The sequence below is a fragment of the Aphis gossypii genome, chromosome X (assembly GCF_020184175.1).
Source record: "Aphis gossypii isolate Hap1 chromosome X, ASM2018417v2, whole genome shotgun sequence".
Classification (NCBI taxonomy): domain Eukaryota; kingdom Metazoa; phylum Arthropoda; class Insecta; order Hemiptera; family Aphididae; genus Aphis; species Aphis gossypii.
In genome coordinates this window covers 901,906-929,642 of record NC_065533.1, presented here as the reverse complement: position 1 = coordinate 929,642, position 27,737 = coordinate 901,906, and the positions used below count along the sequence as shown (strand labels likewise).

The 27,737-nt window shown below is 30.8% G+C and overlaps 1 pseudogene; it reads right to left on the bottom strand.

Moving 5' to 3' along the window:
- Positions 1-2,835: 2,835 nt before the first annotated feature.
- On the bottom strand, positions 2,836-4,283 carry LOC114124196 (putative nuclease HARBI1; annotated as a pseudogene).
- Positions 4,284-27,737: the final 23,454 nt, after the last annotated feature.

Below are 27,737 nucleotides of genomic sequence, written 5' to 3'. Positions count from 1 at the left end.
AATAATTATTAATAATTAACAAAAATTACAATATATACCTTCATTATGGAATACAGCAATATCGATTTAATTCTCTGCGATTTTTATAATAGATTCTGACGATGAGATTCCAGAATGGTGATATACCAAATGCACCCATTCCAGCCGTTGGAGAAGCTGCAGGTGTAGTCAATCCAATAATTTTAGAAGATTTCATTCCAGATGCTGAAATGAATATTGAACAAGAAGTCAACAACATGGAAGGTAATATCTGCATAATAAGACTTCGAAAAAATAATCAAATAAATTACCTTCTTACATAGGCCCGGTTTTTCAATCGTTTATTTATTCGAGAGATAACTATCTGTCGAATATATTTATTCTAAGGATAAACCTCCGAATAAAATGATAAGTGTTTTTCAAGGTAAAATTATCTACTAGATAGCTATTCAGCGAATAATGTTATTATCATAGGTTACCTCGGATGGTATAAATAAAACATTTTGTTTACAATACATTGGGGAACAAAATGCACATATTTACTTGATTATTATTGGTAGATATTTTATGCTTATCATTGATAAACTATCTCACATCAAATTCCCAGTAAATAACGTTATCATAATTCATAATTATTAAATATTAAAATAGAATTTGAAATATAACATTTTTTTAAATATGAAAATGTTAAATAATTGAATGTGAAGTTGTTGTTTTTAAATTCATCTTTGTATCTTCTATTTGTAATTAACATGTCGTCCAAAGTCTCAAAAGAAATAAAAAGGTCTAGAGCAACTAATTTTTTTTATCGAAAAGGAATTAATGTTAAAGTATGCAATACAATATAAGCATATATTAGAAAATAAAGAATCCAATGCGGTATCGTGGAAAGAAAAAAACAAATGTGGTCTAAAATTGCTGATTGTTATAATTCTACTAGTACAGGCTGTGTAAGTAAATCTTTATTTTTTATTTAATTAAAAAAATTGTTGTGGAGGTTTTGAAAATAAAAATGTTATTTATTGTAATTCAGTACAGAGATGCTTCGAGTTTACGCATGAAGTATGAAGGAATCAAAAAATTACTAAGAGGAACGAAGAGCGATTTATTTCAAACTGGAGGTGGTCCGCAAAAAAATTCTTATACTGCTTCTAGTGAATATGAAAAACAACTTTTTGATATTATACAACTGTCAGTGGAAGGATTGCCCGGTTTTTTTGATAATGATGACCGTAAGTTTTTTTTATTATTTAAATAATATTTAATATAAATAAAAAAACAGTGGCTTATATAGAAATTATTTCCACTATACTTTTCAGTTTTCAGTACTGGTTGGTATTTCTATAAATACAAATTAATAAAGAATATTCATAGTAATCATTAAGTTTATGAATTTTTATTTAAAAAACATTTAAATTTTTTTTTAAGTTGGAGCAGATGGTAAACATATAGAGCAATATGAAACAAGTACCAGTGATCTGACCAATAACAATATTATTGTTCTTAACATAGATGTTGATAATGAAGGTATTTTTATTTTAAATAATTTTGTTGTGGTGTTTATTTCAATATGAGGTTTAACTTTGTAAAAAACAATAGTGTTTGCTGAAAACAATGATGAAGTATTGAACTCTCCTAGTGATTTGCTAGTCAACAGTCAAAAAGCTAGTTATAGTTCATTCAATGATCAAACTTGGACTCCCTCTTGTGCAACAAAGCTTTTGAAAACAACACCAAAGCATGCAAAACTAACAGGTAAACAAATAATTTAAATATAGCCAAAATATTTTCAAATTTGTATTTAAATTTTAAATATGCCCTAAATAGTATTTGGAAAAAAATATTTGTTTTTATTTTTAATGCTTATTTGATGGCTGTATTATCTATTAATTAATAACATTCACCTTATTCTTGAAAATTAGATTATAGAAAATTAAAATACTGTTTAAATAACCAGGCTCACAGGAAATATTGCATATTATAAATCATTTAAAATATATATTATAAATCAATAACAATATTTAATTATATACTTAATTATATAATATAATATATTATTATAAGCATTGTATAAATATTATATAATAAAGGCCTCTCGTATAAGGTATCAATGAAGTTTTTGGTATTAGGGTCAAATATAATTTTATTCCAATCCAAGTTTACTTTGATATTAACACAATTTATATCAAATAATTTGTAACATTTTTTAAATGTTTGCAGCAACATAAATTGTATAGAAAAAAGCCTAAAACTGTAAAAATGAATGAACAAAAAAGCATTTAATTATTTCTCATGTCTAAAAATATAGGTATAAAATTAAAGAATTTTAACTTTTAGCAAACAAAGGTTTAAAAAGAAAAAACAACTGCCAGGCATCAGCTAGTGAAAAATTTTCTTTATTAGCAGAAAAAAAATTAGAATTGGTTGAACTACAAAAAGCAATTCTGGTCAAAGAAGAAATTTTGTTAGATGAGAAAATAGTTTTTCTTAAAACTAAAAATGCACTTAAGTTAGAATCATTAAAATTAGATATCTCTAACAAAAAACAAAAGTTGGATAATAAATAAATTACCTATTTCCTGACATATAATGTATATAACTTACCTATAAGTATTTGTTAATTTATAATAAAAAGTTTAAGGTAAAAAAAAACTATTAATTTAAGTATTAAAAATTGTTAATTCTTTTATTTAATTTTTACAAATATTTAAGTTTTGTTATTTTTATTATATAGGTACAATTTACATAATTAATTTAGTTTCAATTATTATTACTTATTATTATTATAAACATTACATTTTGTTATTATTATTATCTATAATGAACATACATTTTGTTATTTTTATCAAATAAATATTAAAGATATGAAAAGTATTCATCTATTAATTGTTGTCTTGCATTTCCTTCATCAATATGGTGTTCTATTATGTTCATATTTTCAATATCTGGTAAAATTATATCTAGTAGAGCTGGTGGATCTGTGTCTTTATTATCAATAGCTATGTTATGTAAGACACAACAGGCTACAATAACTGCTTGAGTAGTTTGTAATTTCAACCGTGATCCAAAAGATAATATTGGAAATCTTCGTTTTAGAACACCATAAGATCTTTCGACAGGATTCCTAGTCCTAATGATCGACTCATTATATAGTTCTTCAATGTCGTTTCTTGGATTTATGAAAGGTGTAACAATCCGTAGAGAATTTGCATAGCCACTGTCAGCTACTATCAAACTGTTTCCCCATTCACCACTGTTTAACCTGTTAAAAAACCTTGATTTCTTGAGTATTGTATAGTCATGACATGATCCTGGCCAGCGTGCTACAACATCCATGATTTTTAAGTCAGGACATGATACAGTTTGTACATTCAATGAAAAGTATCCTTTTCGGTTTCTGTAGTATTCAGCGTTAGGTCCACCTATATTAACATGTAAATAATTTTTAATTATACAATGCCAACACAAAATAAATTCATTATCTGCTATTAGCATTGTAGGAAAAATTAAAAAATGTTAATATTTTATTTTTATTTTTAACAGTTTCTAAAAATTAATAATTAATATAGCTACTTTGTTGTTTCTACAACAATAAAACAACACCGTTTTTAAGTATATAAGTATGTAAACATAAACAAAGCAATATAGATATTATGAATAAACTATAACAGATAATGAAAAATATTCTAGCATTATATTACCAGGATTTTGAATTTTTACATGAGTACAATCAATTGCCCCAATTGTCCTAGGAAATTTAGCAATTTTATAAAAACGTTTTTGCATGGTAGGTATTTCACTTTCAATTGGCATTTTAACAAAAATAGGTCTAAGTTTTGCAATGGCGGTACTGACATCACGTACAATTAGAAGCAGTGGTCTTGCTAACTCCCATGAAATCTCCAGCAGTAATAAGGAAATTTCCTGTTGCATAAAATCTTAGAGCCAAAAGTAATTTTTCAATGGACGTCAAGGCATGATTTCTAAAATTGAGAAATAACATTTCTTTTTTAGAACTGTGATAACGTAAAAAAAAGGAAAGATAAATAAGGCGCTTGCCAATATTTATATTAAAATAAAGTGTTAGAAATTTACCTGTCGGATCGTGAAGATATTTGATCGTTTATAAATCCCAACACTTGTATAACTACATCCTTTGAAATTCTGAACCTTGATCGAAAATCTTCATCATCCCAGATATTCATATGATCGACTCTTGGACGAATTGTGTAAACACGACGTTGGTAGTTTAAAAAATTGACGATTTCCTGGTCATCGTCGTCAATAATTTCAAACAAATCCATTATATAAAATGTTAATTAATTAATGGAAGTAAAGCTATTCAGTATTCACTAAAGTCACGAATCACAAATAAAATAGTCAATAAAAATATTCAAAATTATTACCTATTATCAACGACGATAATCGGTGATAACAAATTTATTCGTTAGATTAATCTTTATTCGATGGAAATAGTACCGAATAACTATTCCATGATTTATCTGTCAAATAAACACTATCTGGACATTGAAAAACCGAAAATAATCAATTTGTTCTTATCTGTCCGATAACTCGAGTTATCTGGCGGATAAATATGATTGAAAAACCGGGCCATAAGATAATAATATATAATAATATATAATAATATATCATTTACTAAGTATAAATATATTATATTTATACTTAGTAAATGACAAATAAAATTGTTATGTCATTATTATAAATATTAATTAATAATTATTAATAGTTAACAAAAATTACAATATATACCTACATTATGGAAAACAACAATATTGATTTTTATAATAGATTCTGATAATGAGATTTACTAAATGCACCCATTCCAGTCATTGGAAATGCTGAAGGTGTAGTTGAAAAAGATTTCATTCCAGTTGCTGAAATGAAAAAGTTAATAACATAGAAGGTAATATCTACATAATAGACTTCAAAAATAATATTTTTAATTTGATTTATATAGATATATACTTACCAATAATACCAATAATAAAGTAGGTACCTCTATCAAAAAAACAATTTTTTAATCAGGTACCTTTAGTAAATTATAACTAAATCATTTATTTATTACTAGATTATGATGATATGGACTAAATTATTCCTGAAGATAGGGAATTGGATATATGGCAACAGTTTTGGAATGATACCGACGAGGAAGAAGAAATACCTTTTGTAGAAGTTCCTCCAAATTTATATGAACTCTATCCTCCTGCAGATGAAACAAATATTTGTATTGTGTGCAGAGTGGAACAGAGGACTCGTGCACTTGTGCCTTGTGGGCATAAATGTTATGTGTAGATTGAGTAACACAGTTACAAGCACAACGATGTCCATTATGTAATAATAATTTTAATATGGCATAACGTATTTGGTAAATAGGTACCTAGGTAATTATGATTTCCACGCTGTCGTCGGTTTAAACTTGGAAAAAAAAATTTAAAAAAAAGGTTTAGTATAATAATAAATAAATTGTTTAAAAAGTAGACACAATTTCAACTTGTTTATGGATTCTTTTATTTTTGTTGAGATTAATAGACAACATTTGACATATTATGTGAAATAATAAAAATGAAATTTCATAAAATAGGTAATAACAATATATAATAATATAATATAATATCTTCGAGCCTTACTATTAAAAAGTATAATAGGTACTTTCTTTATGTAGATGTCTAGTCGTCATATTATTATGTTAATTTTAATAAGTATAATATAATATAATTCTTACCTATCTAATACCTTATTCCTTAAACAGTTGTAGATTATTTTCTTATTGATTGTACAAGTTTGAAGTTCCAAAAGCAAAATATGTCTAGTGAGTAGTAACTACAACTGAGTACCTACTGACTAGCGATTAGTGATTAGTGGATACTGAGTACCTTTCTGTTAGTACCTAGTTAGTATACCTACCTACTAATAGAATAGATATGGTATTATGACTATTATGATCTACACTCTACCATGACAAAATAAATCTAAAAGATAAATAATAATAGAATCTATTTTATCATGCATTCTACTACTGTATGATCAATTATCAATGATATTTCTATGATCAATGATGACAAATTAACAAGTGAATATTAGGTATAATACAGGTAATACCACATAATGTTATAATATTGATAATCAGGGCTCGTGAGTTCATGCATTTGCATATCAATCTTGCTAAGTCGTATTTAATGCTAGGTTACATATAAATCCATTTCAAGGTACTGTGGTTAAGTATGTGAAATTTTATGTTGCGTATTTTTGTATATTTAGAGGCTTTTTAACTATTTGGCATATTTATGCGTTTTCCGCGTTTATTGTGCATATTTTTACCGAAATTTGATCAAAATACAATAATTTATATTTCTACACAGTATAAAATATATGGGAGTTTTTGCAACATCAAATTATTAAAAATAAAACATATAGAGTAGAAAGCGAGTACAAATATACGTATACGAACGTATAGGTATGTAGCCCGCATTAAGCAATTAGTGGAAAACATGTTATGTTATGTAACAATATGTAATATTATGAGTTATGACTCTTATCTTCTTGATACTTTTACATTGGTTTATTCTAGACTATATTTCAGTCGTTATTGTGATATAGTGTACGGACGTTCGTTCAGTTTAACAATATTTCGCAAATCTTATATATTTTTTATCTTCGTTTTGAAATTATCTATCATGCCGAAAGAAAAACCGTCATCGGCCTGTAAACTAAGACAATTAGTGAATGAATTTGGTGAAAATATATTCTCGGCCGACAATAAAATATTATTTTGTCAGGTTTGCGAAGTAAAAGTCGCGAGTGTAAAACGCTTTAGTGTTGTGAACATATTAATACTGAGAAACACCAAAACATCACTTCACCGACTGCAAAAAAGTAAGGAAAGAAATATTTGCAACAACTTATCCCTACAACTCCGAAAAAATCAGACTTTAATTTTGATCTGTACAAAGCTATGTTAGAAGCTAATATTCCGTTAAACAAGTTAAACAATCCGCAATTTAAAGATTTTCTTGCCAAGTATACTGGAAAAATATTCCTGCCGAACCTACGTTGCGGATTGGATATATTGATAGTTGCTACACCGAAATAATGAATGAAATAAAAAAACGTGTCGATGGGAAAAAAATATGGATTTCAATGGACGAAACGACGGATATTGAAGGAAGGTACATAGTCAATAAAATTATTGGAATTCTAACAACCGATAGCCCCGGTGAAATATTTTTAATAAATGTCGAAGAACTTGACAAAACAAACCATAGCACTAGTTGTAAGGCATTTGATAGATCGTTGTTCTTAATTTGGCCCGAAGGAATACGTTATGATGACGTGATGTTGTTTTTAACAGACGCAGCGCCTTATATGAAGAAAGCAGCACGTCATTTACAAGTATTTTATACTAAAATGGTGCATGTTACGTGTCTTGCGCATGGCTTACACCGAATAGCGGAATATATTCGTTCACATTTTGATACCGTAACACGGGGAAACTTTGTACCATTTTTTAGCATTTTTAAACTTTCGGGCTAAATTTAGGTAGGTTTCACTTAAGAAAAAATAAATAAATATGTACATAAATGTGTGGGTCTAGACAAGCCTTTTGCAGAATCTAATTTTTATTTTTCTAAGTTTTAAGTATAAAACATTTATGAAAAAAATTGGGCTAATGTTTCCCGGCAATGGGGTAACTTTAACCCGCCTCCAAATTTCCTTATATATTCCCGTTCTCATTTATTTGGGCTAATGTTAGCCTATGCAGAGTTAATCAGCAAGTTTTTGAGATGAGATTAAACCAATTTTTACGGTAAAACAAGCTAAAATAACGAGTAGAACAGCATTTTAAGGAATAACAAAATTTATAGATCATAGTTAGCACTAGATCAAACTGTTTTTTGGCGTCGACAAAACGTTACGACTAATGATATTTTTTTTGATAACAAGGCAAGTGATAACGGCGAAAACTGTTATCATATTCGGTTAACAGTGTTGTCAGCTATCGAAGTACTTCCAAATATTTTGATAATAGTCACATGTCTTATCACAGCATACAAAAATATGTGAAATTCCAACGGTGGGCCAAAGTTACCACCCGGGGCCAAAGTTACCCCGTTTTACGGTAACGTTGATGATTTAGTGGATAACGTAAAAAAAATATCCCGCAAATCTCCATGTCGTATTTAAATATTTAGAACACTTGAACCTGACTTAGCATTACCACCAGAACCCATTATAACACGTTGGGGAACATGGATTTCTGCAGTTTCATACTATTGCGCACATTTTGAATCGATTAAACGTGTTGTCGAATCATTTGATGCAAATGATAGTCTAGCAATTAAAAAAGATCAAGAAGTATTGAAATCTCAAGCACTGCAAGCAAATTTGATTTATATAAAATCGAATTTTGAATGTTTATCAACGGCAATCACCCAACTTCAAGAACAAAAATTATCATTATTTGATTCAATTCAAATAACAGAAAAAATAAGTGATATATTTAAAACACTTCAAGGACAACACAGTGACAGTATTTAAACTAAATTTGATTCAGTTCTAAATAATAACCATGGTTACAAAATTTCTGAAATTATATCTGGTGAAGAGAAAAATATGACAAATCTAGGATTACCCGAAGATATGACACTTAATGATTTTTCTTGTTTTAAATATGCACCAATCACCTCTGCTGACGTTGAAAGATCATTTTCAATGTACACCAATTTACTCATACCTAATCACCGTTCATTCAAACTTGACAACATTAAAAAATTCTTATTGTGCAATGCAACTCCTAAATGTAACTCCTAAAGTAAATTTTTAATTATTTAATTAAGTATTTTGTGTATTGTTTAAAAAATTGGATTTAAAATTTGAATATGAATGGACATTTTTTTGTTATTCCAAAATTTACTTATAGTATTTTTATTTTTTAATCTACATATTGTTGATACATATTTTTAGAGTTTTAGTGCATATAAATGCATATTTTTGATCTCTAAAGGCATATTTCAATGCATATTTTCCCAGCTTTTAGTGCATAAGTGCATACTTATTTAGGCATTTTTTAGAGCATGAACTCACGAGCCCTGGTTATAAGTATTCATCCAGGATTGTATATACATCTTGGTATAGAATTTATGTTGTCTAAATTAATAACTGCACACCTGGAACATTTTAAAAATGACCAAATACAACTAGGAATGAATGTCGATGGTTTACCTCTAACATCAAGTTCGAAATCAAGTCTTTGGCCCATTCTTATATCTTTTGTTAATATACAAAATTTATCACAAATTGTAATTCCAGTAGGACTGTACCACGGAAAGTACAAAAAGCCAACATCAAGTAATGATTATCTAAGACCGTTTATAGATGAGATGAAACACATTTTATCAACTGGTATAACTGTTAATAATAAACATTTTCAATTTAAGTTAGTTCAGGTTGTATGTGACGCCCCGGCAAAAGCTTTTGTTTTAAACGTTAAAGGCCATAATGCATACCATGGATGTAACTCGTGTACAGTTGAAGGAGATTTTATTCATAATCGAATGGCTTATTTAGATATTAATGCACCTTTAAGAACCGATCAGTCATTTCGTACAAAAATAGATGAATTTTATCATAAAGATGTAAGCCCACTTGAAAACCTGCCTATTGATATAACTTCTTCTGTTGTGTTGGAATATATGCATAATATTTGTCTGGGTGTGATGAAAAGGTTATTGGCATTTTGGGTAAGAGGTAAAAAACCAGTGCGTCTTGACAATCCTGAAGCTATTTCTAATGAATTAAATAAATTAAAATCATTTTTTCCTGTTGAGTTTAATCGTTTACCAAGGACTTTAGAAGAATTCGAGCACTGGAAAGCTAGTGAATTTAGAACATTTCTCATTTATACAGGGCCTCTTGTCTTAAAAGGACGATTAAAAAACTCTTTTTATAAACATTTTATGCTTCTAAGTTGTGCTATAAGATTGCTAATTTCTATTAAAACTGCATATACCTATAATAATGTTGCTAAAATGTTATTAAGACAATTTGTACAAGAATATGCTGTACTTTACGGTAAAGAATATGTAGGTTACAATGTGCATGGTCTAATTCATATTGCTGATTTTGTGTTACAGCATGGAAACTTGGATGTTTTTTCTGCATTCAAGTATGAAAATTATTTACAGTTTATAAAACATAGTTGCAAAAATTCTAGGTATCCTCTTCAGGATACATATAATCGTATAATAGAAAAAATCAATACTATGTCAACTTGTACTATAAACAAATATCCTTTACTAAAAACTGAAATAGATTATGATCCTTCAATAAATAAATCAATTAATGAAACATTTTATAAAGAAATTATTTTAGAAAATTTCACTATAAATATAAGTAATTCAAAAGATAATTAATTTGCACTAAAGATCATGGTATAGTAAAAGTTATTAATATAATTAAATTCTTAAATGGTAAGATTAAAATTGAAGTTATGAAGTATAATACATCTACAGTATTTCAAAATCCCATTTCATCAGATATTATAAAAATATTTTATACTCATGAAATTATTCCAAAGCCTTCTTTAATTTCAATTGATGTAGAATCTATAGAATATAAGTGTTTTTCATTTCCAATAAATGACCAAAAGTCCATAGTTTTAGCATTACTGCATTCTACATAGGTAATTGCTATTTCAATTATAAAAATTTAAGTTACACAATACAATACTTTTTATCACTTAATATGTAAGTTTTTTTTTGTAATATTCGATTAGAAATTAGAATAGGTAGGTATGCTATACATTCAGTTAAAATTCAATACGTATTATATTCTTGTTAATAAAGATTTCATTAGTTTCTGTATACCTACCTACCTACCTACTTTATTTTATTTGTATGCTTACACATTTATATATTATTATATATTATATTATACATTATATATTATTAAATATAATGATGGGTACCGAGTAAAGCTGTTTACCTTAATTATAGGTAAATCTATAAATAATTTTATTTTTCATTGTGTTGCCGCCCGGAATGCAACAATATTAGTAGCACATTATATAATACACCTAGCCACTTAATATATAGGTCAACGGCCTATATTTGTCACCGGCCGATCACACACACACACGCACACACATATTACTGTTTATTTTATATTATTGTTTAAATTTGTGTTTTAATTGTTGTGTGCAGTTCACCGCGGTCAGCGTAGCAATACACATCGGTGTAATCTGCTCCGCGCCATGCGGACGCTATCCGATGCAATTCGCAACCGATTTTTCTCTAACTTAGTTCAAAATCTTAAGGAAATTAATTCTAAAATTTACATACAATTCTCATTTTAATCGGTCGTAAGTGCAATCCTTTACGGTCAAATAAGTGTTTTAACTAATTAGATCAATTATTTATCATCGCAAGATAATCAATAATTAGACCGATTAGTTATCAAGCGTCGGTTCCAGGTACCGTACCCATACGTGACCTTGGTCCCGCAGATAAGCTCGCGGCACAATGCCGGCCAAAAATAACCCGCTTACCAAAAACTAGTCTTCCTCACGTAACAGTATACAGAGCGGCTCAAATGATGAAGAGAATTCATCATTAAAAATTGTCATAGCTAAAAACATGCAGAACAATCCAAACGACAGCCCAGATTGGATAATTAAAACCGGAAAACGTCATAATTCCCTAGGCATTTCACCTGCATCAAAAGGAACCAATACCAAACAAAACAAATTTACATACACTACTCCCAACCGCTACGAAGCACTCAACATCTCAGATAACGAAACGGAAAAAAATATTGAAAAAAAGGGTGAAAACGAAAATATGCAAACCGAAAACACCATACTGCCTCCAACTCCTCCACCAATATTTATCACCACACCAGTCAACTATCAAAATTTTTGCAACCAAATAAAAACCTTAATCGGCGACGAAGAATTCTTATGCAAAACCACAACCAAAAATCTCAAATTAACACTAAAATCTTCTCAATCCTTTCGTCAAGTAATCAAATTACTAAACGACAATTCTGTGGAATACTTTACTTACCAAGCGAAGGAAGAGAAATCATATCGAGTAGTTTTAAAAAACCTTCACCACACAACACCTACTGAACTAATTACCAAAGATCTCAAAAAACTCGGATTTTCGGTTAGAAATATTACCAACATAAAAAATAAAAACCAACCCAACACTCCACTCCCTCTCTTCTTCATCGACCTTAATCCGGCACCAAACAACCCAGAAATATTTAAGCTAAGGACTATTTGCCACTCAATAGTCAAGATCGAAGAACCTCATTCCAGACGTGACATACCTCAATGCCACCAATGTCAAAATTACGGACACACGCGTACCTACTGTAATCGCCAACCAAGGTACGTCCGCTGTGGCCAAGCCCACCTTACCGACATGTGCGAAAAATCCAAGGATCTACCGGCTACCTGCGCTCTATGTGGGAAAGACCATCCTGCCAACTACAGAGGATGCGTTGTACACAAAGGACTCCAAAGATCCAGAAACACGAAGGACGCTAGTAAGGACCCATCCATTCCAACCATCTCCAGCCAACCAGACAACAACGAACAACACACTCAACAAAACAACTCAAAGGGTAAGCCCCTCAGCAATGTCACCTTTCCTCGTACTTATTCAGACACAGTCAAGTCACCCAGCCCATCTAATCCTCAAAAAGGGGAGCCTAATGAATCCCCACTTTCCACCCAACTTTCATCCTTCCTCGAAAATTTTCAATCCCTTATCACACCCTTAATAAATCTACTCACGACTCTTATAAATAAAATTTTAATCAATAATGAACATTAACTCAAATGCAAACCATCCATTAACCATTTTCTCCTGGAACGCCAATGGCCTCAGAAAACACTTAGACGAACTACAGCACATCCTAACTAACACAAATACCGATATTGCCCTAATCTCTGAAACACACTTTACTTCTACCTCATGCGCCAAAATACATGGCTTTAATTCGTACTACTCATGCCACCCTGACGGAACTGCTCACGCCGGTTCGGCAATTTACATCAAATCAAGCATATCCCATCACCCACTACCTTCCTACATCTCTCCTCACATACAAGCAAGTAGCGTCTCAATCGTCACTCATAATAACATACCTATTACTGTATCCGCAATTTATTGTCCTCCCGGTCTCATCACCACTATTGATCATTTCTCTGAATACTTTTCTACACTGGGACATCGCTTCGTCTCAGGAGGTGATTTTAACGCGAAAAACACAACATGGGGTAATCGCACTCCCAACACCAGAGGCAGAGCATTACAGTGCTGCATAAACAATAATAACTTTTCTTACTTAGCTCCTCCTGAACCAACTTATTGGCCCTCTCACAACAACAGACTACCCGATATCTTAGATATCTTTGTTATGAAATTACCAAGTAATATACTCAGTGACCTTACCAACCTCTACGACTTGTCCTCCGATCACACCCCAATAATTCTCAAACTAGGTTTAAACGCTCATCCATCCCAAAATGAAACTCTCACCCCCGGTCAAACAGATTTTCCTACCTTCAAAAACATTTTAAATAATGACATAAAACTCAACATTTCCTTAAAATCAATCGATGAAATCAACAACGCTGTTAATCACCTCACAACCTCCATACAAAAAGCCGCATTAGCAGCTGTAAAACCCCAAGCAAATAAAAAAACAAAAAACCAAACTCCCCCCCCACATACAAGCCCTACTTACCGAGAAATGTAGAACTAGGGCACACTGGCAAAACTTTAGATATCCCAACGACAAGACCAAACTCAACAAACTAAATATCCAAATAAAAAAGGAAATCCAAAAGTACAAAAGTCAATCTTACAACACTTATGTAGAATCTTTAACCACTAAAAATATGTCTCTGTGGAAAGCAACTAAAAACATATTACGATTAAACCAACCCACCCCTCCTCTTAGAAAAGAAGACAATTCATGGGCTATTACCGACACCGATAAATCTAATATCCTAGCTCAGCACCTAAAAAACTGCTTCTATCCTCATGATATTCAACCCAGTCCCACTCAACTGGATATAGTTGAAAACTTCCTCGAATATCCTCTCCCAATGTCTCTGCCTGCCAAAGCCACATCCCCCGAAGAAATAAACAATGTAATAAAAAAAATCCCTATCAAAAAATCCCCAGGTAATGACCTAATTACCAACTTTATAGTAAAAAACCTACCTCGCAAAGTCATAATTTATTTATCCCATTTATTTAATGCACTGTTTAGATTATCATACTTTCCTGGGGCCTGGAAACACTCTATCATAATTCTTATTCTCAAACCAAACAAACCACCTGAAAATCCAGAATCATACAGACCAATTAGCCTTCTTCCCACCATATCAAAAATTTTTGAAAAAATTTTATTAAAAAGGCTCCTCTCCATCGCCACCAATGCTAATATCATCCCACACACTCAATTTGGGTTCAGAGCCCATCATTCCACCATTCACCAACTACACCGCACCGTCGATCACATCTCCAGCGCTCTGGAAAAAAAAGAATTCTGCCCCACCGTTTTTCTCGACGTCTCTCAGGCCTTTGACCGGGTCTGGCACGACGGAATCCTCTACAAATTAAAAAAGTTCCTTCCAGCCCCGTATTTTCTACTATTAAAATCCTACCTATCAGACCGTTTCTTCACTGTTCGTCTTAAAAACAGCTACTCAATATGTCACCCTATTAAAGCAGGTGTCCCACAAGGTAGCGACATCGCCCCTTTCCTCTACTCTGTTTTCACCCATGATATCCCAAAGACTCATTACACATTCATTGGCACATACGCTGACGATACCCTAATTTCGGCGTCACATCGCGATCCAGAAATTGCTAGCTCAAGGATCCAAAATCACCTCAATATGATCAACTTATGGGCTAACCGTTGGAAAATAAAAATAAACGAAACCAAATCAACTCACGTAACATTCACTTTACGAAACTCTGACTGTCCCCCAGTTATGCTCAACAACAAAGTCCTCCCAACAGCAAATGAAGTTAAGTACTTAGGGCTCACATTTGACAAACGTCTTACGTGGGGCCCTCCCCTGAAACTAAAGCGTAAACAAGTCAACTCCAGGCTGCACCTCCTTAGACCTGTTTTAAAATCCAAACTATCCCTAACAAACAAGGTGACAATATATAAAGTGATAATCCGTCCGGTCTGGCTCTATGGCATTCAGATATGGGGGTCCTCAAAGCCTTCAAACACTAGAACACTACAAGCATTTCAATCAATATATTTACGCCTAATCACCTCCTCCCCCTGGTACGTAACAAATAAAAACCTCCACAAAGATTTAAAACTACCCACTCTTAAGGAATTGGCCAAATCCCATTATACCAAATTCTTTTCTAAACTACACACTCATTATAATCCTTTAATCCAAAAACTATCCTCCGCAACACACGTCCCTAAAAGACTAAAAAGGCTGTGGCCCCGAGACTTGCTCAAAGCATAAAATTATAATGTTACGAGTCATAACTTATGACCTAACTAAACAATAACTTAATGTAATCTCTGGTCAGGTGACACTACTGAGGGTCTTCCTATTCGAATATTTTATAATGTTATATAAACTTTGTCATCATACTTACTGATTATTGTAAAATAGATTGTAAATATACGTTTTAAATAAAAAAAAAAAAAAAGAAAATTGTTGTGTGAGTTATATAATATTAAGATTACGCGTGAAGAAGCGCAATCAGCCGCATTATTATGTCTTCCCGTCCGCCCGCGTCGTCGGTATAATGTACGTTTACGTAGTAACACATTTTTATTGCAGGCGCTAATCGCCGCCGTGTGCATATTTTTATTGTAAAGTTAGTTAAGTCGTACGTGCGCTAATCGCCATCGTGTATTTTTATACGTAAAATTTGTATTTTGTGCGTGCTAATCACCACACTATATTCGAAAGTGTGAGCGCGAATCGCCACTATTTTTTAAATTTTATTTTGTGCGGCGCGAATCGTCTTATTATTGTTTATTTTATATACTTGTGTGCGCTAATCGCCACAAGCTTATTGTTTTATTATATTATATTTACGGCGCGAACGCCGCATTAATATTATATTTTATTTTATTGGCGCTAATCGCCGCAATTTAATTTTTTTTTTTATGTTTGTTATTTATATTTTTGTTGTGTGTGTGCAATTACTCGTATTATATAGGTGTTTTTAGGTAGCGGCTGGCCAGCAGTGCACCGACAATTCTGTGAGTTATTATTACTATTATTTTTTATACATCATTGTTACAGCTCTAATAGCTGATTATTATCATTATTTATCATAATCTCATCATACATTATTATTTTATTATTGGTTGTGCCGAACCGGCAATCTTTATATTACATTTTTATACATATTTTTACTTGTTGGGCCAAAAGGGCCGTAAATTTTATTATTATATTATATCTTTTACCACACCTGCAATTGCGTTACCATTTTTGTAGAGTTACCTATCCGTTTTAGAATTTAAGTTTTACACACACACAATAATACACACTTACACACACCACTGCACACTAGCACTCTTTGGTCTTGCTCGGCGACCCCGTCCACTTCCTTAGAGTCGCTATACACATAAACACACATACACAGGTCGGTCGGTGTGCAGCGCACGAAGTATTTTGGTGACCGGGCGCGCGTATTAGCATTATATGCTCCCGGCCCGTTCACATTGGTAGATACATAATTATACATAATTTTCTGCGGTTTCTGGCTTCTATAATATTACATAATAAATAATACTAAATTAATTAATAGAAGTATTTAGTTAGGTATAATATGTATATGATATATACTAGCTATGGCTTACCGCCTATACTCAGATTCGTTTTTTGTACTCTAAAATGCAATGATATATAATTTTCTAATTTATAGTTAGGGGGGGGGGCATACGGAACAATGAAAATATTTACGAAACACTAGTTTAAAAATAATCGATATTTATTTAAAACTCAAAAGTATGGTGGTTATTTTCACCAAAAATATTAATATTTCCTTTACTAATACAATTTGAAAAATACTTGGGCTGTTTTTGTGCTATTATTTGTAGATATTTGAAATTTCTAATTATTTTAGTTTTATTAATTTTTTTGATAACAAGAATACAAATAAAGTTACCGGTTTGAGAACTTTAGGTTTTTTTAATTTAATTATTAAAAAACTATTGGTTACTACCAGGCGCGGACTACGACCCAATTGACTGAAAAAAAACGGCCTCTACCTAACGTAAACCATAATCAACACCTAGCGTACAATAACATTTTAACTTTTCATACTTTTTAGTTTTCAAATTCATCAATTAAATAAAATATGTTTATACTTTTGGATACTGTGATTTAAGTTTAATTTTTCTTTTTACTGATGTTCTCGAAAATAATTTATAAAAAGAGGTTTTAGATTGTTTAATATTATGAATTGAAACAATGAAATATTGTTTACATAAATAAAAAAAAAAAATACTTGTAAACCAACACTAATAAATTATATTTAACTTTACAGTTCATACATAAAATATATCTGTAGCATATATAGTAATTACTAATAAATTAGAAAACAAATGCAAAAAGTAACATTTTATTAACACATTGTCATAACATTAACATATAATTACCTATTAATCTTATATTATAAAAAATTATAACATGAATATTAAATTTAAAATGAATAATATTTAATTAAGTTAGGTCTTTAAGCCGATAACATCTGGTTTTCATCAATGATGTAGACTTTTTTACTATATTCAATATTTCTTTGAAATCAATAGCATCTCTAATAAAATGCATATTAGTACATTGACCCAGTAAATCGATTTTTCCAATGATAAATTGATAACTGACAACTTAATTTGAATGTTCACATGTTAATCGACTTTAACTTATCCTACAATACAACATTAAACTTTCGAAGTCAGGAGGTATGACAATCCGCCGTACAGGCGGATTGCAGTATTGCATTTTCGGATATCAATTTACATTATGAGATGTCAGATGACTGATAGCTAGACATTCAAATACCTACCATTTTCGCTATACATTTTTTATATACAAAAAAAACTGAGCATGCAACGGAACACGGTATTACATCGGTTTAGGACTGATAGCTAGACACTCAATTGACAATTACCATTTTTTGTATTTATTTAATTTTTACATACAAAAAACTAAAAAAGAACATCCAAATCAAACATCTGTAATCGAGATTTACCGGCCTCTAATATAACTATAATATTGTTATTGTTATCACTTATCAATAAAATTGTGGTGATAGCAGTGATAGTACACTACCGTATCACCACAAAATTAACAACAGACCACAGTTCAGGTATATGGTTGTGTATAATTGATAAGATGTAACAATAAATTGTCGGCTAAAATACTTTCGGCCGTAATATTTGTCGGCTAAAATATTGTCGGGTGAAATATTTTTCGGCTAAAATACGGTTCGGCTGATATATTTTCGGCTATAATACGCGCTCCACTAAAAAACGTGTAACAAATGCTTGTTTTTTTAGTAACCTTAAATTATTAACTAACAGTATTTTACCTGATAACATTTAATTGATAAAAATAGTCAACGGGAACATGGCCGCCACGTTTTTATTTATATTGAAAGTGTCCCTTCTGATTTAATCTATTCTGTGATAATAGTATTAATAGTAGTAATTTTAGTCCAATTAATTATAATTATATGATAATTGATAATAAACCATAACAGGTATAAAATTAATATTATCACCACTCTCCGCTACACCATGGATCGATGATATCGAATTCATAACTATTATAGCTACTGGACTTAACAAATATAAATCCTAGTTTTAATTAATTAGTACTGAAGGATAACACGTAAAAACTTTATAAAACCAACCAACTTTGAGCAGCTATAACTCGCCGACGGATCAATGAAAATTCATGAAAACAAAAGTTGATATTTATTTTACTATTAAATATACGAGTGAAAAAAAATAAAAATTTATACAGTTGTAGAAAAACATGTATCTAAGAATTTGAAAAAAAATCTATACTTTTTGAAATAATGAGTGTTGTTTGATAAAAAATCACCCTGTATATATTATATACATTTATATCTCATAATTGACCTATAATAAATCTACAGTATTTCCTTTATCCAATTTTAATGCTTCGAAACATCATTCCTCCTGGAACCCGTTCAGTCGATTGATTAGGAATGTCCATCTCCATGAATGTCACCAGCCCTTAAACTTGTGTTGAATTTAGGGATATATGTTACCAATATCTGTCCTTGGATTGGTGTACGGGTAATGGGTATGACTGTAGTGTAGTGAAAGGCCGTGATTGAACCATATGTCTTGGATTCGATGCTTATGGTTTATGGATATAGCCATAAATCGATACTTTCGTGATCTTAAGAACTTTCTCACTCTTTTTTTTTTGCTTTTACCCTTTTTTTATTAAACATTTTTTTTCTTTTTAAAAGAAAATAAATTATCCTTATGCTTAAAAATAAAATTACATATATGATTAATTGATAATATTTCACTATTCTTTGAGTTTTAATAATATCTCGATTTGTTTCTCTCACACAATATAACATTAGTTTTTTTATCGTTGAATGAATAATTATATAACTTAGTATTAAAGCGCATATATATATTCCGTATTGACGAATGATATTGTTTGAAATGATATAAGTATTTTCGTTTTGTTTATCATGCATTTCATTATATTTTACATTTTGTTGTGATTGGGTTAATTTCGGGTTTATATCGAATTCTGATTTGTCCGTGTTCTGTTTGTCGATAAGTGACACGTTATTAAAATTTAACATTTCCTTATAATTTTTCCACTTAATTAGTTTTAAAAACTGCTTATGTAATGAAATTTTGTTTTTTTATGCCTATCTAGTAATTTGTCTTTGTTTTTGTTAATTACTCTGTTACGATACTCTCTAATATAGGTTCCGAATACGTAGCAAAAAATTACGTCTCCCCCCTCGATCCAGTATGGATGGTTCTAATAAATAAATAAAATTCTAAATTTGAACAGCGGGCCCCTTATATTTTTATTTTTACATTTATGCAGTTATACAATCATTATAAAAACAAAACCAGGTTTTTAGCATGTTTAGATTTTAAATATTAATGATTGTATCATCTAATATTTTAATAAGTATACGTATGTGATACTGATTCCCTTTTTAAGGTTATACCACTATTTGGCAATTGGTACAAATATCCACAAAGAAAACAATCAAATCAATAAATAATTATATTTATATTTTAAAAACTATTTACTATACAATACAAAATAAAAATAATAGAAAAAAATAAAATGATGAATTAACCTTATATTATAAATTGACAATATTAAAATAAACAAAATACTACAAATATTGATTGTTGATACTCTAAATTAATTAGTTAATACAAAAAAGAATACATATATATATTATAGTATTAATAAATCCCAGTGCCATATTAGCTATAAATATTTTTATTATTAATTTCAGAGCACGAATATTTAAAATATTTTAATTTTATTCAATTATTGATGAACAATCAAAATTCAATATTGATTCTTTATTATCAATATTGATTTCAAATAAATCTAAAATCATAAACCTTGAAAACGGTATTATAAATCTTCCTACATCAGATTGCTGGAGTGAAATAGCATGACAATTAAGTTATAATATTTCATTAAAATATATTTATACCGTTATTAAATTAAACAGATATGGCATTAACGATAAGTTGATGGAAAATTTTGATTCTGTTACAACAACAATTGAAAAGAAGGTTATTGATGATGAAGAATTAAATATTTTTTCAGATGACTACAAATTTTACGAAGAACCTATATTAAACTTTAATATAACATTATCAAAAGAAGAATGGAACAGTATTCAAGAGCCAACAGAAACATTGTGCAAACGATCTGATAAGAAATTTCCTGTTAGATCAGTGGTCCCCACTACGCGGCCCACGGGCTGCATTCAGCCCTTTAACAGATTTAGTGCGGCCCGCACTATTAACAGCACTACAATACCCTTTCCTAACAATACATATAATACATATAATTTTTATATTTTTAATTACTAACATTAATAATGTATGCGGCCAGCAAATAATTTTCAAAAGTTACATTTGTCCCTTTCTAAAACCCTAGTGAGGACCGCTGTGTTAGATCATACCAAACATAAAAGTGTAATGTTTGGGCACCTTTAATCCATGAGCATTTTTTTGTGCAAACAAGGCTACCGTGTACAATTGTTTATAAAAGGGCAAAAATTTATAATAATGGCAATTTTTACTTAGATATACTAGGTTATTGCTCAACATGTTTGAGTTATTTTAAAGGTGTTGTTAATAAGCAAGCAGAACCTAATAGCCGTGTTGTAATCAAATGTTCGTTGATTGGAAACTTTAAGACCTGCAAACCCTCGAGTAAACGCAGAATAAATGGAGAGTAAAAAATAAATGCAAAAATGGCGACAGGATGTAAATCTGATTCGTATGTGAGACGAGAGATGGCAAAAAATTTGATGAACTTTGGCGATCAAGAACCAAGCCACTTACCATCATTTAATGCTTTACGAGTTATCAAATGCAAAGCCATAAAACAAGGACTGCATAATGATGATCCAATTATTTCATTATTTATTATGAATGAATTATCACCGTACGATGAGTTAATACATGATATTAGGTATGACCGTTTTTTTATGCATTATTGGTCTACAACAGAAATTACTCTGTACCGTACATATTCAAAAACAACTAAAACTCCAACTATCAGTATTAATGCAACAGGAGGAATTATGAGAAAACCATCATTAATATCAGGACGAATAACATCCAATATATTTTTAGATGAGATTGCTGTAATGGATAGAATGTTTATTTTATGTACCACTATTGTGTTTAAGTAGGGTTGATACTCCCTACCGACCCCATGCGTAGGAATGTGGTCAAACAACAACCCCTGTTACATCTATAGTTATTGTGCCATCCAGACTCCAGTGTGTAGTGCGTACTGTTGTACCGTTGTTCGTTGTTGACTATTCCTTACGCATTACTTACGTATTACGTATGTGCGATATATATATATTTTTTAATATAGTTAATTATTTATTTAGAAATGTCTTACCATTCAGTAGATATTCACTCTCAAACTAAAAAAATGGTTTTTAGTGTATATTCGTATTTTAAAAAATTATCTAAAGACTCGACGAATCCTGAAGTAGCATTTTTTTTCTACTGGCGTAACAAAAGACTTCTGAAGCATGTAGTATCAGCATGGACAACGTTAAAAGAATAACATCGGAAGGCTCTAAAGCCCCTTTAGATCCAGAAACTGAAGGACCGAAATTTACCTCTCCTCGTAAAACATTCAAACGAATTAAATTTGCTACAGATATTGATGACTTTGACCAAGAGGTTGTATGACGGACGGTCCACGAGTATTATGATAAAGGTGAGTTTCCTACATCCATAACAATTTTATCTAAATTCCAGAAAAAACTGACTATAAAGGTTCTAAAACGTCGATGTGGAGAATTTTGAAGTCATTAAAATTTAGGTTAAAAAATGCAATGACGGCCGTCGATTTTTGATGGAGAGAGAAACAATATTGTCGCTATGGGTGTACGGTTTTTGAGACAAATGGTTAACCTTCGTAAAAATAATGGTGTTCGACCAGTTGTCTATTTAGACGAGACATCGGTGAACCAAAATCATACACGGAATTCTTCTTCTTCTTCCAATGGCATTTCTACTCTCTAAGAGTTTTTGCCGCCATTACTACACTTCGCCACCTGTCTCTATCTTGAACTGTCTCCCTCCAATTCTCAACTCCAAGGATTTTTAAATCTTCTTCTACCACGTCTATCCATCTTTTTCTCGGTCTACCTCTTGGTCTTTTACCTATTGGCTTCCATTCCAATGTCACTCTAACTATTTCATTCTCTCGTCTTCTCATTATGTGTCCTAGCCATTGTATCCTTTGGCTTTTAATGAAGCTTGTTACTGTTGTTAGTTCCAACATATCGTACAACTCTCTGATGTACCTCCTCCGCCAATTCCCCGTTGTTTCGTCAAAGACAGGTCCACATATTTTCCTCCATATTCTATGTTCAAAAGTCCTTAGTTTTCTCTCTGTTTGTTTGGTTGTCGTCCAAGCTTCGCAACCATATGTTAGCGTCGGTCTTATAATGGCTACGTATAGTCTTGCTTTCGTCTTCCTTGATAACATTTTGGACGTGAAAAATTTTGTCAGTGCATAGAACGTTCTCTGAGCTTTGTTTATCCGAATACTTATTTCCTTTGACCAATCATTCTTTGTACTCAATGTAGCTCCCAGATATTTGAAATCGCTAACTTTTTCATAGGCTAAATCCTCCGACTCACTAGGGTTCTCCCCACTCTCAATTAGTTCCATTATCTTTGTTTTCTCAGTGTTAATTTCAAGACCTATTTTTTTTGCCGCTTCTTCTAACACTCTGACTGCGTTGGCTGAGTCTGAAAGTGAATCGCCTATTATGTCTAAATCATCAGCAAAGCCTAGGATCTGTATCTTATTCTGGCCGATTAGTAGGCCACCTTCATTGTCCTGTAGTACCCTTATTACCTTCTCTAAAGCAAGATTGAAGAGTACTGGGGACAGGGCATCTCCCTGTTTTAGTCCAGTTTCCACTGTAAAGGTTTCTGATGTTACATTTTGTGTTCTCACTCTGTATTTCGTGTTTTCCATACACATTTTAGTTAGGGATATTAATTTTTTTGGGAAACCGAACTCATGCATAATGTTGTAGAGGCTCTCTCTGTGGATACTATCATAGGCTTTTTTGAAATCTATAAAAATTTGCCACATATTCTGCCGATATTCGTATCTCTTTTCAATTATTTGGCCTATTACGGATAGTTGTTCCGTGGTTGAACGTCCTTTACGGAAACCACATTGATATTCACCTAGACAGTCCTCCACATAAGGGACCATGCGATTTAGTAAGATTCTAGAGAAGACCTTGTACGCAGAGTTCAAGAGCGATATCCCTCTATAATTATCACATTTTGTCTTATCTCCTTTTTTGTACAATGGTATAATGATTGCCTCATTCCAGCTATCCGGTACCCGTTCTTCCATCCATATTTGCTGGCACAGTCTGTATATTACTACATGTAGCTCCTCGCCTCCATATTTAATGAGTTCTGTTGGAATATTATCTGTACCCGGTGCTTTCCAATTTTTCAGGCCAATTATAGCACTTTTTACTTCATCTAGACTTACATCCTCTACATAGGGCTCCACACGGAATTACATTTGGAAAAATTTGGAGCGTAAAGAAGGATTTAACCAACAGGTAAGGTAGATCGGATTATCATTTGCCACACTGGTTCGAGTTCATTTGGGTTTGTGAATAATTCAAAATTAGTATTTCGGTGTAAATCGGGTCCATTTGAAGACTATCACTCCCATATGAACTCTGTTATATTTAAAGACTGGTTCATATAAATGCTCAACAATTTGGAAGAGCCGTGTGTCATAGTTATGGACAATGCACCATACCACTCTGGTCTTGTGACAATTATCCAAAGAGTAATGAAAAAAAAATCAATTTCCAAAAATGGCTACAAGGAAAGGAAGTTCAGTTTTCACACCTGGAAACGTTAGCGGAGTTACGTCAAGCAGTTAATACCACAAGAAAAAAAATATGAGCTGGATCAGGTTGCGTTGTTAATGGGTCATGAGGTGATACGGCTATCTCCGTATCACTGCCAATATAATCTTATAGAGCTAATTTGGGCGCAAGTAAAAGGAAAAATCGCCGAAGAAAATACTAGCTTTAAAATCGCTGACGTCGAAAAATTGGCTCATGATGCATTGGATTCCGTAATAGTTGACGACTGGAAGAGGTGTGTGTTACCTTGCAATAAACTGCTAAACAATGATTACGTCAAAGAGGGCTTACGTGACGAAATTTTGTAACAAATAATTATGACAATTAATCCAGACGATAGCAGTGAAAGCGAAGATGATGACTATTAATAAAAATAGATATGAAATATATTCCATATTTTTCATACATATTTTTACCAACCTAACCATATGTAAATATTATGTAATTGTTTTACGTATTTTTATAGTTTTAAGTTATTTAAAAATAATTAAGTGTAATATAAAATATGATTCGTTGATTATCTTATTTAATAAATGTATAATTTGAAAAAGTGTAAAATATTCGTTATCAATTTTAAATTTTCCGCGGATTATTATACGCTAGTTTGAGAAACCCTGATGAAAAAACACCACGAGGCGCGTTAGCGTCTAGTCACAGTTGTTGTGAAACGCACAATAGTAATAATTATATTCTAACGATGCAAGATAACTTATCTTTACACATAAAGAGTACCAATACCTAATCATCAGGCAAACACGGTCGCGGAAGCTTTTGTTATACATTTCGTGTGTGTACATGGAATACCGGGAACGATATTGACAGATCAGGGAACAGTTATTCAGTTATTTAATTTGGTATATGGGTAGAATGTAACATTCGTGTGTAATATTAATTAATTGTTCACGAATTTATTTTATTATTTTAATTGTAATAATCAAGGTGAAGGAGATTTAAATACTAAAAAAAATTTATAAATAATATATATTATACTGAAATACTTTATATTGTATTCTTAATTGATTTAAATTTGATACAACTAATATTATTATTAAGTGATCATTGTAAAATTAAATTGTAAGTGTAACTGAGTGCATTTAAGAAAAAATTGTAAAGATTTCTGTCTTGCAGACATAAGCCTTTTTTTTGTGGGGAGGTGTTATGGGCTACGAGATATCTATAAGATATCTACGAGATATTAATGCTAAGTTAGTATGACTATGCTTCGTGTCGAGGGTGATGCATACGCTACTATGACCATGAAACGTGCCGGGAAAGTAACTGCACCAATAATTATAGTCATTAATCATGCTACTCACAATGATATTGCACATTCTAAACCGGGTCCGAATTTTCAACAATAACTACGAGGACACCTGGTTTCACCCAGACTTTCACGCAAACAATAGACGCAACATGATATATAAGGGAGTCCGAAGACCAACAACAACAGATGTACCAAAGCTATCAACACTTGAGCACTTTCACGACACTCAGCCACTTATTTTATTTGTTACATATATTTCATTTATACGTAATAAAGACATTATTTGTTATTAAGTTTTAACTACCATTTAAACAACCATTTGGATTCAACTCTGATATTGGCATGCATTAAGTGATATAATTGCGTGTTTAAATTTTTGTGAGTCCCCGAGTTCCCTCATACAATTTTTAACTATTTTTAAGAAAATATAACCATTAGATTAATTTGTTATCTAATTAATATAATAATAATTAATTTGGAGGAAAATCTAATAATAATTATCATTAATTATTGAAAAATATGAATGTGATATCAAATATGATATAAGTTTATATATTTGTTGTTAATTTAGTAAATTTTATTCTAAAAATTTGATCTTCTTTTTATAATAATTTTACACAAAATATAATGGATTCGGATGATATTTTAGAAGCTTTAGACGAGTCTTTTGAATATGATTCTGGCAGTGATTATAATCCTATTAGTTCTGACCAAAGTTCAAACGGTTCAGATTCTGATATTCCTAGTGTAAATGATACTTTCCAAAGTAGATTTTCTAATACCAGAACTGAAAATTCTCAACAATGGAATTATGTTATTAGTATGTATATGCTATTAATTATAAATATTATACTTAGGTATAAGATATTTAGTTATATTTTTATTTCAACATTCAATTTTGTATAATTTTTTTTTTTTTTTGTGTGTACAGCATAACTAGTCGAAATAATGCTCCAATTTCAAACTATGGGGGTGGTTTCCGATGTAAAAGTGAATATCCTTGGTGCATAATAGAGGTAAAAAGTTAACATTTTCCAACAGTTTTCAAAAAAATCGAGAAAAACAAAAAAAAAAGAACGGAAAAACGGCAATTTTTACGCAAAACCAGTTTTCGACCAAATCGATTTTTTTTATGGTTGTAATTCAAAAACTAATTACTGAAAATACTTGAAATTTTCACCAAATGTTAATGTCAGTGGTATCTGTATATAGTTAAATTTTCAAAAAATTTTGACTTTTTTGAGTTATTTATAGACCACTGAAATTTTCGATTTTTTTGAGAAATTTTTTTTAAAGTGTCAATAAAAAATTTTTGGATGACAAAAAAGTTTTGAAAATTTAATACAAGGTTCCTTATGAGTTGTTTTTATAGCTAAAAAAAATTAAAAATCGTTTGTCACAATTTTTTTTTATAAGAGTTTTTAGTTCAAACTTAACCATTTTTAATGTTTAGGTAAAAAAAATAAAAAATACAAATTACTCTGGTATTATGTATAATTATTGTATTTAAATAATCAAACAAATACAAAATAATAATACAAATTATTTGAAACCTTATCATTGTATACATTGTCTATTTATAAGTTTAATATTTTGATGAATTCAATAATAAATAATCATATGGAAATCATCTATGTCCATGTGTTTAATAGCTAATTATAATAATATATTTGTTTTTTATTATTGAACCAATTTTAACCAATATCCCCCTAATTCTGTATATATGTTTTAGATCTGATCTAAATCATAAATTA